Source organism: Canis lupus, chromosome 13 (genome assembly GCF_048164855.1).
Source record: "Canis lupus baileyi chromosome 13, mCanLup2.hap1, whole genome shotgun sequence".
In the NCBI taxonomy this organism is placed as follows: domain Eukaryota; kingdom Metazoa; phylum Chordata; class Mammalia; order Carnivora; family Canidae; genus Canis; species Canis lupus.
The window spans coordinates 11,387,714-11,404,942 of NC_132850.1; the positions used below are offsets into that span (position 1 = coordinate 11,387,714).

General features: G+C 34.9%; 1 long non-coding RNA gene across 1 annotated transcript in view; it reads right to left on the minus strand.

Annotated features, from left to right (window-relative positions):
• Positions 1-6,198: 6,198 nt before the first annotated feature.
• LOC140602542 (uncharacterized) overlaps positions 6,199-17,229 on the minus strand; it is a 66,874-nt gene continuing 55,843 nt past the window's right edge. Inside the window, exons 3-4 of the long non-coding RNA XR_012005479.1 lie at positions 10,582-10,645; positions 6,199-6,399 (exon numbers count right to left, since the gene is read on the minus strand). This is a non-coding gene — a long non-coding RNA (uncharacterized lncRNA). The remainder of the gene's footprint in view (positions 6,400-10,581; positions 10,646-17,229) is intronic.

Below are 17,229 nucleotides of genomic sequence, written 5' to 3' on the forward strand. Positions count from 1 at the left end.
CTTGGTGACTTCAATCTAGCTCTTTCTATACTCGATAGGTCTTCTAAGCACAACATCCCCAAAGAAACGAGAACTTTAAATGATACACTGGACCAGATGGATTTCACAGATATCTACAGAACTTTACATCCAAACTCAACTGAATACACATTCTTCTCAAGCGCACATGGAACTTTCTCCAGAATAGACCACATATTGGGTCACAAATCGGGTCTGAACCGATACCAAAAGATTGGGATTGTCCCCTGCATATTCTCGGACCATAATGCCTTGAAATTAGAACTAAATCACAACAAGAAGTTTGGAAGGACCTCAAACACGTGGAGGTTAAGGACCATCCTGCTAAAAGATAAAAGGGTCAACCAGGAAATTAAGGAAGAATTAAAAAGATTCATGGAAACTAATGAGAATGAAGATACAACCGTTCAAAATCTTTGGGATGCAGCAAAAGCAGTCCTAAGGGGGAAATACATCGCAATACAAGCATCCATTCAAAAACTGGAAAGAACTCAAATACAAAAGCTAACCTTACACATAAAGGAGCTAGAGAAAAAACAGCAAATAGATCCTACACCCAAGAGAAGAAGGGAGTTAATAAAGATTCGAGCAGAACTCAACGAAATCGAGACCAGAAGAACTGTGGAACAGATCAACAGAACCAGGAGTTGGTTCTTTGAAAGAATTAATAAGACCATAATTAATAAACCATTAGCCAGCCTTATTAAAAAGAAGAGAGAGAAGACTCAAATTAATAAAATCATGAATGAGAAAGGAGAGATCACTACCAACACCAAGGAAATACAAACGATTTTAAAAACATATTATGAACAGCTATACGCCAATAAATTAGGCAATCTAGAAGAAATGGACGCATTCCTGGAAAGCCACAAACTACCAAAACTGGAACAGGAAGAAATAGAAAACCTGAACAGGCCAATAACCAGGGAGGAAATTGAAGCAGTCATCAAAAACCTCCCAAGACACAAGAGTCCAGGGCCAGATGGCTTCCCAGGAGAATTTAATCAAACGTTTAAAGAAGAAATCATACCTATTCTCCTAAAGCTGTTTGGAAAGATAGAAAGAGATGGAGTACTTCCAAATTCGTTCTATGAAGCCAGCATCACCTTAATTCCAAAGCCAGACAAAGACCCCGCCAAAAAGGAGAATTACAGACCAATATCCCTGATGAACATGGATGCAAAAATTCTCAACAAGATACTGGCCAATAGGATCCAACAGTACATTAAGAAAATTATTCACCATGACCAAGTAGGATTTATCCCTGGGACACAAGGCTGGTTCAACACCCGTAAAACAATCAATGTGATTCATCATATCAGCAAGAGAAAACCAAGAACCATATGATCCTCTCATTGGATGCAGAGAAAGCATTTGACAAAATACAGCATCCATTCCTGATCAAAACTCTTCAGAGTGTAGGGATAGAGGGAACATTCCTCGACATCTTAAAAGCCATCTATGAAAAGCCCACAGCAAATATCATTCTCAATGGGGAAGCACTGGGAGCCTTTCCCCTAAGATCAGGAACAAGACAGGGATGTCCACTCTCACCACTGCTATTCAACATAGTACTGGAAGTCCTAGCCTCAGCAATCAGACAACAAAAAGACATTAAAGGCATTCAAATTGGCAAAGAAGAAGTCAAACTCTCCCTCTTCGCCGATGACATGATACTCTACATAGAAAACCCAAAAGTCTCCACCCCAAGATTGCTAGAACTCATACAGGAATTCGGTAGCGTGGCAGGATACAAAATCAATGCCCAGAAGTCAGTGGCATTTCTATACACAAACAATGAGACTGAAGAAAGAGAAATTAAGGAGTCAATCCCATTTACAATTGCACCCAAAAGCATAAGATACCTAGGAATAAACCTCACCAAAGATGTAAAGGATCTATACCCTCAAAACTATAGAACACTTCTGAAAGAAATTGAGGAAGACACAAAGAGATGGAAAAATATTCCATGCTCATGGATTGGCAGAATTAATATTGTGAAAATGTCAATGTTACCCAGGGCAATATACACGTTTAATGCAATCCCTATCAAAATACCATGGACTTTCTTCAGAGAGTTAGAACAAATTATTTTAAGATTTGTGTGGAATCAGAAAAGACCCCGAATAGCCAGGGGAATTTTAAAAAAGAAAACCATATCTGGGGGCATCACAATGCCAGATTTCAGGTTGTACTACAAAGCTGTGGTCATCAAGACAGTGTGGTACTGGCACAAAAACAGACACATAGATCAGTGGAACAGAATAGAGAATCCAGAAGTGGACCCTGAACTTTATGGGCAACTAATATTCGATAAAGGAGGAAAGACTATCCATTGGAAGAAAGACAGTCTCTTCAATAAATGGTGCTGGGAAAATTGGACATCCACATGCAGAAGAATGAAACTAGACCACTCTCTTTCACCATACACAAAGATAAACTCAAAATGGATGAAAGATCTAAATGTGAGACAAGATTCCATCAAAATCCTAGAGAAGAACACAGGCAACACCCTTTTTGAACTCGGCCATAGTAACTTCTTGCAAGATACATCCACGAAGGCAAAAGAAACAAAAGCAAAAATGAACTATTGGGACTTCATCAAGATAAGAAGCTTTTGCACAGCAAAGGATACAGTCAACAAAACTCAAAGACAACCTACAGAATGGGAGAAGATATTTGCAAATGACATATCAGATAAAGGGCTAGTTTCCAAGATCTATAAAGAACTTATTAAACTCAACACCAAAGAAACAAACAATCCAATCATGAAATGGGCAAAAGACATGAACAGAAATCTCACAGAGGAAGACACAGACATGGCCAACATGCATATGAGAAAATGCTCTGCATCACTTGCCATCAGGGAAATACAAATGAAAACTACAATGAGATACTACCTCACACCAGTGAGAATGGGGAAAATTAACAAGGCAGGAAACAACAAATGTTGGAGAGGATGTGGAGAAAAGGGAACCCTCTTACACTGTTGGTGGGAATGTGAACTGGTGCAGCCACTCTGGAAAACTGTGTGGAGGTTCCTCAAACAGTTAAAAATATACCTGCCCTACGACCCAGCAATTGCACTGTTGGGGATTTACCCCAAAGATACAAATGCAATGAAACGCCGGGACACCTGCACCCCGATGTTTATAGCAGCAATGTCCACGATAGCCAAACTGTGGAAGGAGCCTCGGTGTCCAAAGAAAGATGAATGGATAAAGAAGATGTGGTTTATGTATACAATGGAATATTACTCGGCTATTAGAAATGACAAATACCCACCATTTGCTTCAACGTGGATGGAACTGGAGGGTATTATGCTGAGTGAAGTAAGTCAGTCGGAGAAGGACAAACATTATATGTTCTCATTCATTTGGGGAATATAAATAATAGTGAAAGGGAAAATAAGGGAAGGGAGAAGAAATGGGTGGGAAATATCAGAAAGGGAGACAGAACGTAAAGACTGCTAACTCTGGGAAACGAACTAGGGGTGGTAGAAGGGGAGGAGGGCGGGGGGTGGGAGTGAATGGGTGACGGGCACTGGGTGTTATTCTGTATGTTAGTAAATTGAACACCAATAAAAATAAATAAATAAATAAATAAATAAATTGTTATTACTAGTTTAATTAATTTCCTTGTTATATGTATATTCAGATTTTCTAGTACTTTAAGTCAACTTTGGCAATTTTTGTTTTTCTAGAAATTCGTCAATGTCATCTAAAGTGCCTAATTGGTGCAAAGTTGTCGAAAATAATCCCTTTAATTGCTTTTTTCCAATAGGATTGACAATAGTAACTATATCCCTTTTTCCATTCCTGATTTTGGTAATTTGAGTCTTCTCTGTTTTTCTTTGTCGATTTAAATGGATGTTTAGCAATTTTGTTGATTTTCTTAAAGAATTAACTTCTGGTTTCATTGATTTTCGAAATTGTTTTCTATTTTCTTTTTTTTTTTTAAGATTTATTTTTATTTATTTATGATTGACATAGAGAGAGAGAGGCAGAGACACAAGCAGAGGGAGAAGCAGGCTCCATGCCAGTAGCCCGACACGGGACTCAATCCCGGGACTCCAGGATCGCGCCCTGGGCCAAAGGCAGGCGCGAAACCGCTGAGCCACCCCGGGATCCCCTGTTTTCTATTTTCTATTTCATTGATTTCCTCTCATTGATTTATTACTTTCCTTGTTTTGCTTGCTTTTGATTTGCTTTTTTTTTTTTTGGTTGGTTTTTGTTTTGTTATAGTTATTGCTTAGACATATGCTAAAAACCTTTCCTCTTTTCTAATATATGCATTTAAAGCTATATTTTTAATCTACACTCATTTTGTCTCACAAGTTTTGGTATGTTGTGTTTTAATTTTCATTCTTTTCAAAATGTATTCTAATTTCTCTTTTGATTTTTATTTAAAGTTATGTTGTTTAATTTGCAAACATTTGAAGATTTCTCAAATTTCTTTCTGTTGTTGATTTCTACTTTAAATCCATAGATTAATGACGTCTGTCCTTTTGAATTTACTGAGACTTTTTTCATGTGACTATATAACCTTGCATGTGATCAATTCTGGAAATAGTTTATATATTCTTTAAAATAAGGTGTATTCTGCTGTTGTTTGGTGGACTAGTCCAAAAAATACCTTAGGGCAAGTTGGTAAATAGTCAAGTTTTCTCTTTCCTTGTTAAATTTTTGCCTGGTTATTTTGTCAATTATTGAGAAAGGTGTATTGACATCTGTACCCCAAACTGTGGAACTATCAATTTTTCTCTTTAATTCTGTCAGATTGTGCTTCATGTTTTTTGTGCCTCTGTTGTTAAATGTGTGTAAATTTTTACTTGTTACGTGTTCCTGATGTATCAAGCTTTTTAACATTATGAAATGTGGGTTACATGGATGGCTCAGTGGTTGAGCGTCTGCCTTTGGCTCAGGTCATGATCCCAGGGAGCCTGCTTCTCCCTCTGCCTATGTGTCTGCATCTCTCTGTGTGTCTCTCATGAATAAATAAAATCTTAAAAAAAAAACGTTATGAAATGTGTCTTTTCACTTTAAAATATATTTTATCTGATATTAACATAGTCATTCTGACTTTTTTATGGTTACTCTTTGAATGATAATTTTACTTTAAATCTATTTGTGTCTTTAAATCTAACGTGTATTTCTTGTATATGGCATATAGTTAAATCTTGCCTATTATACTGTCTTAAACTCTCTCTTTTAATTGTAGTTTTTAATCCATTCACATTTAATTAATTATGATATGGTTAGATTTACATCTGCTATTTTGCTATGTGTTTTCCAAATGTCTAATGTAATATTTTTTCTATACTGCATTCTTGTTTTAAACAACTACATTTAGCATATCATTTTAATTCCTCTGGTTATCTTTTTAACTGAATATTTTGTACTTATTTTTATATTTGCTCTAGGAATTACAATATGCATATTAATTCATGATTATCTACTTAAGGTCAATACTGATCAATTCCAGTAAATTATAGCTACATCCTTGGTACTACTATTGTCATACATTATCTGTATATGTTATAAATTCAACAATATAATGTTATGATTGTTGCTTCCATACAATCTTGTCTCTTAAATTAAGAAATGAAAAAAGAACTATAGATATTTATACAGGTTTTTATATTTACCCATATATTTACCATTTCTGGCACACTTCATTTCTTCCTGTGGATTTAAGTTAGTGTCTCATATCATTTCCTTTCAGCCTGAAGGACTTCCTGACTGAATTCTTTCAGTCTTGTTTAATCTGGAAATACCTTTTTTTTCCTGAATTTTCATTATATAATTCTTCGGTGATAACATTTTTTTCTCCCAGCACCTTGAATATATCATCCCACTGCCTATTGTCTGGTCATTGTTGTTGAGAAGTCAGCTGTTAATCATATTGTTGTTGTTTCTCTACACTTGATAATCTTTTTTCTCTTGCTACTTTCAAGATTTTCTCCTAGTAACTGTATTTTTGAGCTTCTTGATATCTCAGTTAATGTTTTCTTTGTTTAATCATATTTGCAAAGGTTTCAGCCATTATTCTTCAAATACTTTTCTGCCCTCTCTTCCCTGTTCCTAAAAAAAAAAAAAAAAAAAAAAAAAAAACAGTTTAGTAATTTTACTTTGTGTTCTTAAATTAGTTCTATTGATCTAGCTTCAAGTTCACTGATTCTTTTATTTTTTTAAAGATTTTATTTATTAATGAGAGACACACAGAGAGAGAGAGAGAGAGAGGCAGAGACACAGGCAGAATAAGAAGCAGGCTCCATGCAGGGAGCCCGATGTGGGACTGGAACCCGGGACTCCAGGATCACGCCCTGGGCATGAAGGCAGGCGCTAAACCACTGAGCCACGCAGGCATCCCCACTGATTCCTTAAAAAAAAACAAAACAAAAACTTAGCACTTAAATTGCAGTTGTGAATTTTTCATTCTAATCATTTCACATTTGTAAAATAAAGCCTATAAACCCTAAAATTTGCTTCTTTTAATAATTTCTATTTATATTGATATGCCATATTTGTTCATTCATTCTCATCATAGTTTTCTTTAACCTTTAAACATGGTTTCCTTTAATTCTTTGAACTTATTTATAATAACTGCTTTGAAGTCATTTTATGCTAACTCCAATATCATGACCCACCTAGACTCAGTTTCTGTTGATCGCACTTTTCTTGAATATGGATCATATTTCCCTGTTATTCTGCGGATGCAAGCAGCCCTAGGCAAGAACTCCACGTACTGATACTATTCAGTGGTTCTTCACAACACTTTTCAATTCGTTGCTTCCCTCTGGTCTATTTCCAGAACGTGAAAAAAAAATTAAACAATTTTTTCCAGGTTTATAGTTGTTTTGAGGTGAATGGATTTGTCAAAATTTTCATTCTGCCCAAGCTAGAAGTCCTTTCCTCTTAATTCTGTATTTTTAACACCACAAAGTATTTTTTTGTTATTATTGTTAATAGGCCATTTTTGTTTAGATTTCTCTACATGTTTATGTATTCACTTTTTCTTTATGTATTGTGGACTACCTGCTGGGAACATTTTCTTTATTCCTAAAATTAATCCTTTAGAAGATTTTTTTAATTTAGGTTTCTTGGTAGTAATTTCACATCTATTTTGTTACTCTAAAAGCACTTAAAAAATCATTATTGAAATATAATTTTGCTGTACAATTTTAGGTGGTTATTTTTTTCTAAGCACTTTGAAGATACTCCATTTTTTTATGCTTCCATGATTGTTTTTAAGATGTCTTCTTTTTACCTGTCCTTTTTTTTTTTTTTTTTTTGGCTATTGTTAGAATATATCTTTTTCATCTTTTTCATCTATGTTGTTTTTCAAATGTGTCAGCAATATATCTAGGAGTGGGTTTTTTGGTTTTACTTTGTTTTTGCTTATCCTGTATGGTAAATACTATTGTTGATATATCTGTACATTTATTATCTGCATATTTTATAATTTTATATTTTTATATTAAAATATATCTGTATATTTTATCATTTCTGGAAAATTCTAAGCTATAATCTCTTGGAATACTCCATCTCCCATATTCTTTCTTGAAATTGTCTTAGAGGTATGTTAGCTCTTAAATTCTTCTTCCTATTTTCTATTTTAACCTTTTTGTGCTTTATTATTGGAAATTGTCTTATATCCATCTTCCTTTCTATTTTACATCTCTTATCCATATTTTTCTGTAGCTAATCTGTTCACTCAGAAACAGATTTTTTTAAAACTTCTTTTTTTCTTAAAGATTTTACATATTTATTAGAGAGAGAGAGAGAGAGAGAGAGAAGAGCAAGGGGAGCAGCAGAGGGGGAGGGAGAAACAAGTTCCCCACTGAGCAAAGAGCCCAATACGCTCCATCCCAGGACTGCAGGATCATGACCTGAGCCAAAGGCAAATGCTTAACCAACTGAGCCACCCAGTTGCCCCTAAAACTTCTCTTATTCTACTTTTCATTTCTAAAAGTTTTATTTACTTTCAAGTTTGCCTAATCATTTTATTTCTTGTTTATTGATAATTTAAAAATACCATTCTATATTTTAGTTTTTGTATTCTTTATCTGATCTTCTAATATATGAAATTTTTGGAGGTCTAAATTTGTTATCATTTTGCTGACTTTTACTCGTGGTAACTTGTTTCCTTGTGTGTTTGGTATTGTGGGGAGTTCACATAATTTATTAAATTCAATATATAGAATCATGAAGGTCTAAATGGGATTACTTTCCTTCAAAGAAGATTTATGCTTGCTCCTAATAATAAGCAGTTGTGATATAAATATGGAACAATTTCAGCCCTGTTCATGAGGTGTTTTTTATTATCTTCCTGTTAATTATCTGAATCTTGAATTCTGCTTTTTTACTTCAAGGCAGGATCTACATTCTGCCTCGCAATATAAGTGTTTGTATTGGCATCTAACTCCAGTGAAACCTCCACTTCAGAATTTACTAACCCCTCACAATTCTGTTTTCACATCACTGTCTTTATTTTGGCTCTTGGAAATTTCCTTTACTTTATTGAATGGCCAGCAAAGCTTTAAAAAATATATACTTGTTGTATTTTATCCAGGATGTCATTATACAGTAGTAGGAAAGCCCTTCAGAGTGTGTAATCCAACAATTTGCTGGAAACAGACCTCTCAATATTAATGTTTTCAGAAGAATTTCTGAAGGCATTATGTTCCAAAAATTTTTTATCTTGATTGTGAATGTATTAAGTATATCAATTAATAAGGGGATGAATGTATTAAGTATATCAATTAATAAGGGGAGAAGTAGCATTTTTCTATGCTTATATTTTTTCTATTTATTTCCTTATGTCCATCTTGTTTATGCTTTTCAATATGTCTTGAATATTTCTTATCAAGTTCTTAACTAGACATCCTTTAGATTTTTTTCATGGTAGTTGTCATCATAATGTTTTTATCTTATATAGTAAAACTTTCAACTTTTGCATATTATGTAACCAACTACTTACTAAAGATTTTCACATTTCTAAAAGTCTTCAGTTGATTCTCTTAGATTATCTACATATTCAATTGTTTTATCTGCAAAATAATAATACTTTTGCCTCTTTCTTAGTATTTTCAATTTTATAATTTTGTCTTTTGCATTGGCTATGACTACCACAAACCTACATATTCTTGCACTAAAACTTTCCAAGATACGAGATATCTATGTAGCATATACTGAAACTGAAAATTAAACAACTGACTAAAATTATCTATGTGCAAGTCTTTTAGGCCTTCAGCTATTATTAGAAGGGCACATTATGCCAACAATAAGTTGGTTTTAGATTTGTTTTATTTTTGGACTCAGCTTCCAAGTGATTAAATTAATTCCATCCTAAATTTGATCTCTGAGAGATTTATGGGTTGGAGTCTCAAAAGGGTATCCTCAGCTATCCACATAAATATACAGTATCAGGTGATTTTTTAAATTATTTCAGTAATATCTAAATCTCTTCTAGGCACTGAAAGACGTGTCACTGTTAAATAACACTGTATCTGTCTTTTCTCTAGAGTAATATAATTTTCCTTAATCTTAACTATTAATTTTTCCATTTTCCTACCCTTTCATCCTTTTCATGAGTATTCTGTAAGCTTTCTCTAAAAAGCTTTGTCTTTCTGAGGTTATGTAACTTATTATTGACTCAAAATCAGTCTAATAAATATCTACCTGGTATAAAGAGGGATAATTACAAATTGCTGCATATTGCTCTTCTTTTCTGGATGCTAGGATTTTATTTGCTTTTTTAACAGCTTCATAATTAGACTTATTTTCAGGTTGTGATACTTCGTTCTATAAGTCCTTTTCAGTCATACATGCATATAGCCTGTGTTTTATAAGTCATATCAACTCTTCTCTTCTTTGGATAATGTCATTAGAAAGTATTAATAGACCTTTATTAGAATAAGGAAACCATTATATGTTGTGTCTGGACTTCAGCTCACACACTCTCTAGACCTAATTGCTTGTGACAACAGTGAGTGGATAACATAGCCATGTTGACTTGATAATTCAGCAATAAAATGTGTATTTATATTAAAAACAATACTCAGTGAGTAAGAATTATAGGTCCGTTTTAAACTTGAAGAAGTATTTGGTCATTAAAAGTTAATGATAAGGGCAGCCCGGGTGGCTTAGCAGTTTAGCCCCACCCTCAGCCCAGGGCCTGATCCTGGAGACCCGGGATGGAGTCCCATGTCAGGCTCCCTGCATGGAGCCTGCTTCTCTCTCTGCCTGTGTCTCTGCCTCACTCTCTCTCTCCCTTCCTCTCTGTGTCTCTCATGAATAAATAAATAAAATATTTTTTTAAAAAAAGCTACTGATAAGCCTTAGAGAGATGGATAACTCTATAACTGGGGCAACAAGTACACAATATGAGCCAGAAAGTAAGAAACTAGTGCCAGAGGGGCAACTGGGTGGGTCATTCAGTGGAGTATGCAACCCTTGATGTCAGGATCATGAATTCGAGCTCTATATTGGGTACAGAGACTTCTTAAAAACAAACAAAAAAAAGTAGTGCCAGAAAATAAGAAAGTGCTCAAACACCCACCCAAGTGATGAGAGTATGTTGAAGGGCTGACATAGCCATCTGAAAGGACTCCCAACAGCCAAAGCTGGAACAATTTGAACAAAAAAAAATAAATGAAATAGTATCAAATTATAACTCAAAGTCTAAAACAAATATCCACAAGCCCATATTGATATAATTAAATGATTAAATAAATGAATACATGAGAAAGAATAGACAAGTATCGCATGCAGGATTCCAAATAACTTACATAAATTATCTACTTTTAAAGAGATGAAGCAGAAATCCCTGCTTCACAAGTGTGAGCTGCACACTCTTTGACTTTCTCTCAAAGGGTAAATCATGGAAAAATATTTTTTTTTAAAAGGGAGAATGTGATTTTATAGTGGAGAATGCTGGCAAACAATCTCAAGACAGGTGACTAAGACTAGTATCAACAATGATAAGTCATATTGATAGTATCGAAAGCAGTCATATTGATAAGATTTGAGGAGAATGGTATTTTACCTCTGTGGTCTTCCTCCCCAAAACCTGTAACTTCATTCTACTCATGAGAAAAACACCAGGTCAATTTCACAAAAATTTATTCTTGTATCCTTGTATTTTGAAAAAAAAAAAAAAAAAAAAGGATTCTTCAAAACTGTCAAGGTCATAAAAAATAAAGTCTGAAAAACCATCACAGCCAAGAGTAGTCTAAAGAGACAAGAGGTGTTATAAGCAACTGGTAAATTATTGAAAACTACATCTGAAACTAATGATGTACTGTGTGTTAGCTAACTGAATTTAAATAAATAAATAAAATGTGGTATCCCAGATGAGATCCTGGAACAGTAAAGGACTATTAGGGAAAAACGGGGTAAATCTGAATAAACTATGGACTTTACTTAATAGTAATATATAAATATTGTTTCATTAATTTTGACAATATACCATACTAACAATGTAAGATGTTAATAATAGAAAAACTGGATATGGGGTATATGTCTCTGTACTATCTTTGTAATATTTACATACATCTCAAACTGTTATAAAGTAAACAGTTCATTTAATAAATAATTTTTTAAGTTAGTAGTAGAGCTTTGTTTCTTTCATGTTTGGTATTTAAATGACTATCATGTATAAATATTGATAGTGTCCCAATCAACTTCGGTGGAGAAGAACAAGAAGTGATAGCTAATTTGTTAAGATAACTGGGATTTTGGGCAGCCCGGGTGGCTCAGCGGTTTAGCGCCGCCTTCAGCCCAGGGCGTGACCCTGGAGACCCGGAATCGAGTCCCACGTCGGGCTCCCTGCGTGGAGCCTGCTTCTCCCTCTGCCTGTGTCCCTGCCGGTCTCTCGTGCATAAATAAATAAAATCTAAAAAAAAAAAAAAAGATAACTGGGATTTTAAAAGATCTCAATAGACTGGAATGATAGACTGATCTTCTGTAAGATTCAATTTCATAAGGCTAAATTTAAATTTATGTTCAAAAATCAACTGCATAAGTAAATCGGTTGCAAGCTGCAGAATATATGTGAAAAAAATCTTAGAGGCTTTATTTTATGATAAATTTGATGCAAGTCTGTAAGTTTTTGCTATCTAAAAAGTCAGCTCCTGGCTGGCTCAGTTAGTAGAGCATGCAACTCTTGTTCTCTGGGGCATAAGTTCAACCCTACATTGGATATAGAGATTATGTAAATAAATAAATAAAAATATGGGGTGCCGAGGTGGCTCAGTCAGTTAAGCGGTTGGCTCTTGATCTCAGCTCAAGTCTTTATCTCAGGGTTCTGAGTCCAAGCCCCACATTGAGCTCCTTGCTAGGCATGGAGCCTACTAACAAAATAAAATAAAATAAAATAAAATATAAAATAAAATATCAATAGTCATCTACATTAATAGTATTTAGAATGAATAGTAATGTTGCTACTCTGTTTTAGTTAACAACAACAAAAAAAAACCTCCCTGAATGTGGAATTCAGTTTAGGAATGGTGCACTTTAAAAGATACAAGACAGATTGGGGCAGATTCAGAGGAGAAAAAGTACGAATGAGGAACACATTTTAGAACACAGTCAGTTTCCTTCACATATTTGAAGAGTAAGTGTGAAAAAAATGAGGTTAATTTCATGTGACTTTAGAAGACACGTTAGAAATTCCTGCTATTCAACTATTTATGGGGAATTCAACTATCTATGGGGAGTTTTAGGAGAATAAAATGCCCTTAGCTTTTATATTCTTTGATATTCTGTTGAATTAAAAAATTTCAAAATGCACTATTATTCCCTGTGTCAAAAGCCAAACTCCACATACTGAATAAAACAAAGCATAAAGATGAGTTCACTGCAAGGCTTTCGACTTGCAAACCAGGAACTCAAGAATGCAGAAGTGATGAATTCGAAGTTGCTTACAAAATAAGAGATTTTTATGAGATGAATGCAGAAGTTATTTGGCTTTTTCAGCTGATTGGCTGCCTAGTAGTTTTCTTATTTGGATCAGGATAGCTGAGCCACAGGAACAAGGAAGTCCAGAGATGATGAAAACAGACTTGGAGTTTGGGGGATTGGCTGGTGTCCTCTGCTGATTTGCAAGAAGAGCTATAAATTCCTATAAGGTTAGATTGTTTTCTTTATGCACCTGCATTGACCCTTCCCATTTTGTCATTGACATAAATGACTCCATTTTAGTTTAGTTCTACATCTGATACTAGTTAATCTTCTGAAGACTAAATATTAGGCATTGGGGTAGCAGCATAGCATAGAGTGAATAAAATCATAGTCTTTGGAGCGATTGTCTGTGTTCAAGTCTGGTTCTGGGGACCCCTGGGTGGCTCCAGGTGTGATCCTGGAGTCCTGGGATCAAGTCCCACATCAGGCTCCCTGCATGGAGCCTGCTTCTCCCTCTGCTTGTGTCTCTGCCTCTTTCTCTGGGTCTCATCTCTCATGAATAAATAAGTAAAATCTTAAAAAAAAAAAAAAAAAAAGGCTGGTTCTGCCACTTACTATCTTGGTGAACTGGGGCAAGTTACTTAACTTCAATATGTTGTAGGTTTTACCCAAGCAAAAGCAATTTTTTTCTTCATTTGTAAAATGAGTTTATTATAAGGATTTAATAATTTCATACTTATAAAATGCTTATAATTGTAGCTGATACTTTGTAAGCATTATAAATATTAAAAAATAATGAGGATTTTTAGTAAAGGTTTTAAGAGGCTCTAGGATTAGGACTGAACTCTGTATTTTGTTGCATTTCAATGTTAAAATATATAATTTTTCTTCTAATTTACAACTTCGGTGCTGTTTTGTTACATATTTTTTAAAGGTTTTATTTATTTATTTGAGAGAGAGAAAATGAGAGACAGAGCATAAGCAAAAGGGGAAGAGCAGACAGAGAGGGAGACTGAGCAGGGAGCCCAACCCCAGGATCATGACCTGAGCCAAATGCAGATGCTTAACCAAATGAGCCACCCAGGCGCCCCTGTTTGGTTATATTTTTAAATAAAAGGGAATCTGTTCATGGCACAATTATAAAATAATCTAGTAAGATCAGTAAATTAATGATCCTTTGCTATGTAGATATTTATACATTAAATTCTTACTTTATTATTTTCCCCCACATTTACTCTATATCGAGTGTAAATTCCAAAGTGTTTCTCCCCCAAATATTTTAAGACCTATCTTTCATCACTGTTTTGCTCATCCCAAATGCAACAATACCCTTGCTTAATCAATTTATGTTTCTGGAATTGCAACATAAAGGTCCCCAAACAGCACTTGAGAAACTATGATTTATACTTAATGTGTTACAGGTGGCTTCTTATGAGAAATGCTTATTTTATGTTGTTAAAATGATAATTTTCCAAATTCTCAAGTTGTGTTCCTGTTAAAAATTTACTGTAGTTCACTTACTTCCAAATTTGGTTTTGCATACACATTCCCAAATAATATTTTGACTGTAAGTTTACAAAAGCAAAATTACTATTAAAATCTTAGTAGAAGTAGATGTTATTAACAAATTTGTAACAGGATTTCCTGCTATTAAAACATCATAAGGGGATCCCTGGGTGGCTCAGTGGTTTGGCACCTGCCTTTGGCCCAGGGTGCGATCCTGGAGACCCGGGATCGAGTCCCGCGTCGGGCTCCCGGTGCATGGGGCCTGCTTCTCCCTCTGCCTGTGTCTCCTCCTCTCTCTCTGTCTCTCTCTCATGAATAAATAAATAAATCTTTAAAAAAAAAACATCATAAGGTATTTAGACTAAATTGTACCATATCCAGAACATGTTCTTTGGATTGTCTGGTTAAAAAAAGATTTACCTCAGATCATTATCAAAACCAATAGGGTAGTGAAAGGATAGGTTAAATAGATGATGGGGATTAAGTAAGGAGTGCACTTATGAGAGCACAGAGTGATGTATGGAAGTGTTGAATTACTTTACTGTACATCTGAAACTAATATAACACTGTATGTTAGCTAACTGGAATTAAAATAAAAACTTTAAAAAAACAATAAGAATGTATGAAAAAAAAAGAATGTATGGATGAGGGAATCTCAAATATACGTTACAACAAACTAAGCAGCTGCTATACATTTTAACGTGATCTGTTACATTGATTTTTGAGAGGTGTTAGCTTAAAATTCCAATTTTAAAAAATATAATGAAATGAAGGCAATAATCATGTCTTGAAAACACATTTGACTGTATATTTGCTAAGTTAATGTTTTATAATTTAAAAGCTACTTTAAAAAAGAATATAGGGACCAAACACATGGTTTCAATAAGCTTTGGTGTGATACTGCAAACATCTTTTGTTGATCTAAAAAGTGCATTATCCTAGAGTAATACAACTAGGTTGAATTTAAGATACACCTGCACAGATTGTCAATCAAATACCCATTATTGGGATCCCTGGGTGGCGCAGCAGTTTGGCGCCTGCCTTTGGCTCAGGGCGTGATCCTGGAGACCGGGATCGAATCCCACATCGGGCTCCTGGTGCATGGAGCCTGCTTCTCCCTCTGCCTGTGTCTCTGCCTCTCTCTCTCTCTCTCTGTGACTATCATAAATAAATAAAAATTAAAAAAAAAAAACAAATACCCATTATTTTGGTGCAAGATAATTTTTTAAAAAGATTTTCATTATTTATTCATAAGAGACAGAGAGAGGCAGAGACATAGGCAGAAGGAGAAGCAGACTTCCTGTGGGGAGCCTGATATGGGACTCAATCCCAAGACCCTGGGATCATACCTTGAGCTGAAGGTAGACACTCAACTGCTGAGCCACCCAGTTGTCCCAGTACAAGATAATTAATCCTGTATACTCTGTATGTAATATCTTCAGAAAGCACTGTTTTGTTAATGATGAAATGAAGATGATTACTTTTTAAAAATTTAAAATGATAAATGAATTTTTAAATGCTATGAAGACCATCATTTCTGTACCTTCTAATGTTTAATGACATTCTATTCATGATGAATGATCATCTGAATAAACTATGTTAGCCTGATTTGGTCAGTTTTATCTCTCCTGGTTATTCTTAAGGAAAGATTATAGATCTACTAATTGTTGGACCTTCCTTGGGCAAAATCATCTATCCTCTATTCAAGTCATTTGACTGCTAAAATTGTTTCTGGGAATACAAACAATTTTATATATTTAAGTACCTCCCTGAAGGAAGTAAATTTAATGCCATCCTTGTAGTACTCAAGTCAGGAATTACGGAGTTCTGTCTTTTGAGTTTCTCCATAATAGAAAAGCCACAGACACTACATTAAACATATAGAAGAAACTCAATACAGTAATCTATCAGGTTTTCCCCTAATTGTTCTCTTGTTCAGTTACTTACAAAAACTTTTATTGTGCCTAATTTATGTCAGACTATGTTATGTATTAATAGTATTTTTTTTTATTTTATTTATGATAGGCACACAGTGAGAGAGAGAGAGGCAGAGACACAGGCAGAGGGAGAAGCAGGCTCCATGCACCGGGAGCCCGACGTGGGATTCGATCCTGGATTGCCAGGATCGCGCCCTGGGCCAAAGGCAGGTGCCAAACAGCTGCGCCACCCAGGGATCCCTTAATAGTATTTTTTAAAGACACCAAATATAAGATGGTTGTTCTTAAGGAATTCACAATTTAGTGAAACAGTCACACAAGTAACAAAAACTTATAATGCAGTTTGAAAATGCTATGATTGGGTGTGCAAAAACATAGTAAAGAGGGGCAGCCCCGGTGGCGCAGTAGTTTAGCGCCGCCTGCAGCCCAGGGAGTGATCCTGGAGATCCAGGATCGAGTCCCACGTCAGGCTCCCTGCATGGAGCCTGCTTCTCCCTCTGCCTGTGTCTCTGCCTCTCTCTCTCTCTCTCTCTCTGTATCTCTCATGAATAAATACATTTTAAAAATCTAAAACAACAACAACAACAACAACAACAACAACAACAACAACAACAAAACCATAGCAAAGAGGTATCCTAACTGTATCTGAGATGTCTTGCCAAGGTTCTTCGGACGAGATACTAATTGAATCAAGACTTAAAATTGTGTATAAATTACTCAGGAAAATTTGGAGTAGGATAAAGAGATGAAAAGGATATTCTAGGCAGAAAACAGCATTTGCAAAGTTTCAAAAGTGTGTGGCATATTATAGAAAACACTAAATATTTAGCTATAACAAATAAATAGGAGCCTGTTGGTAGAAT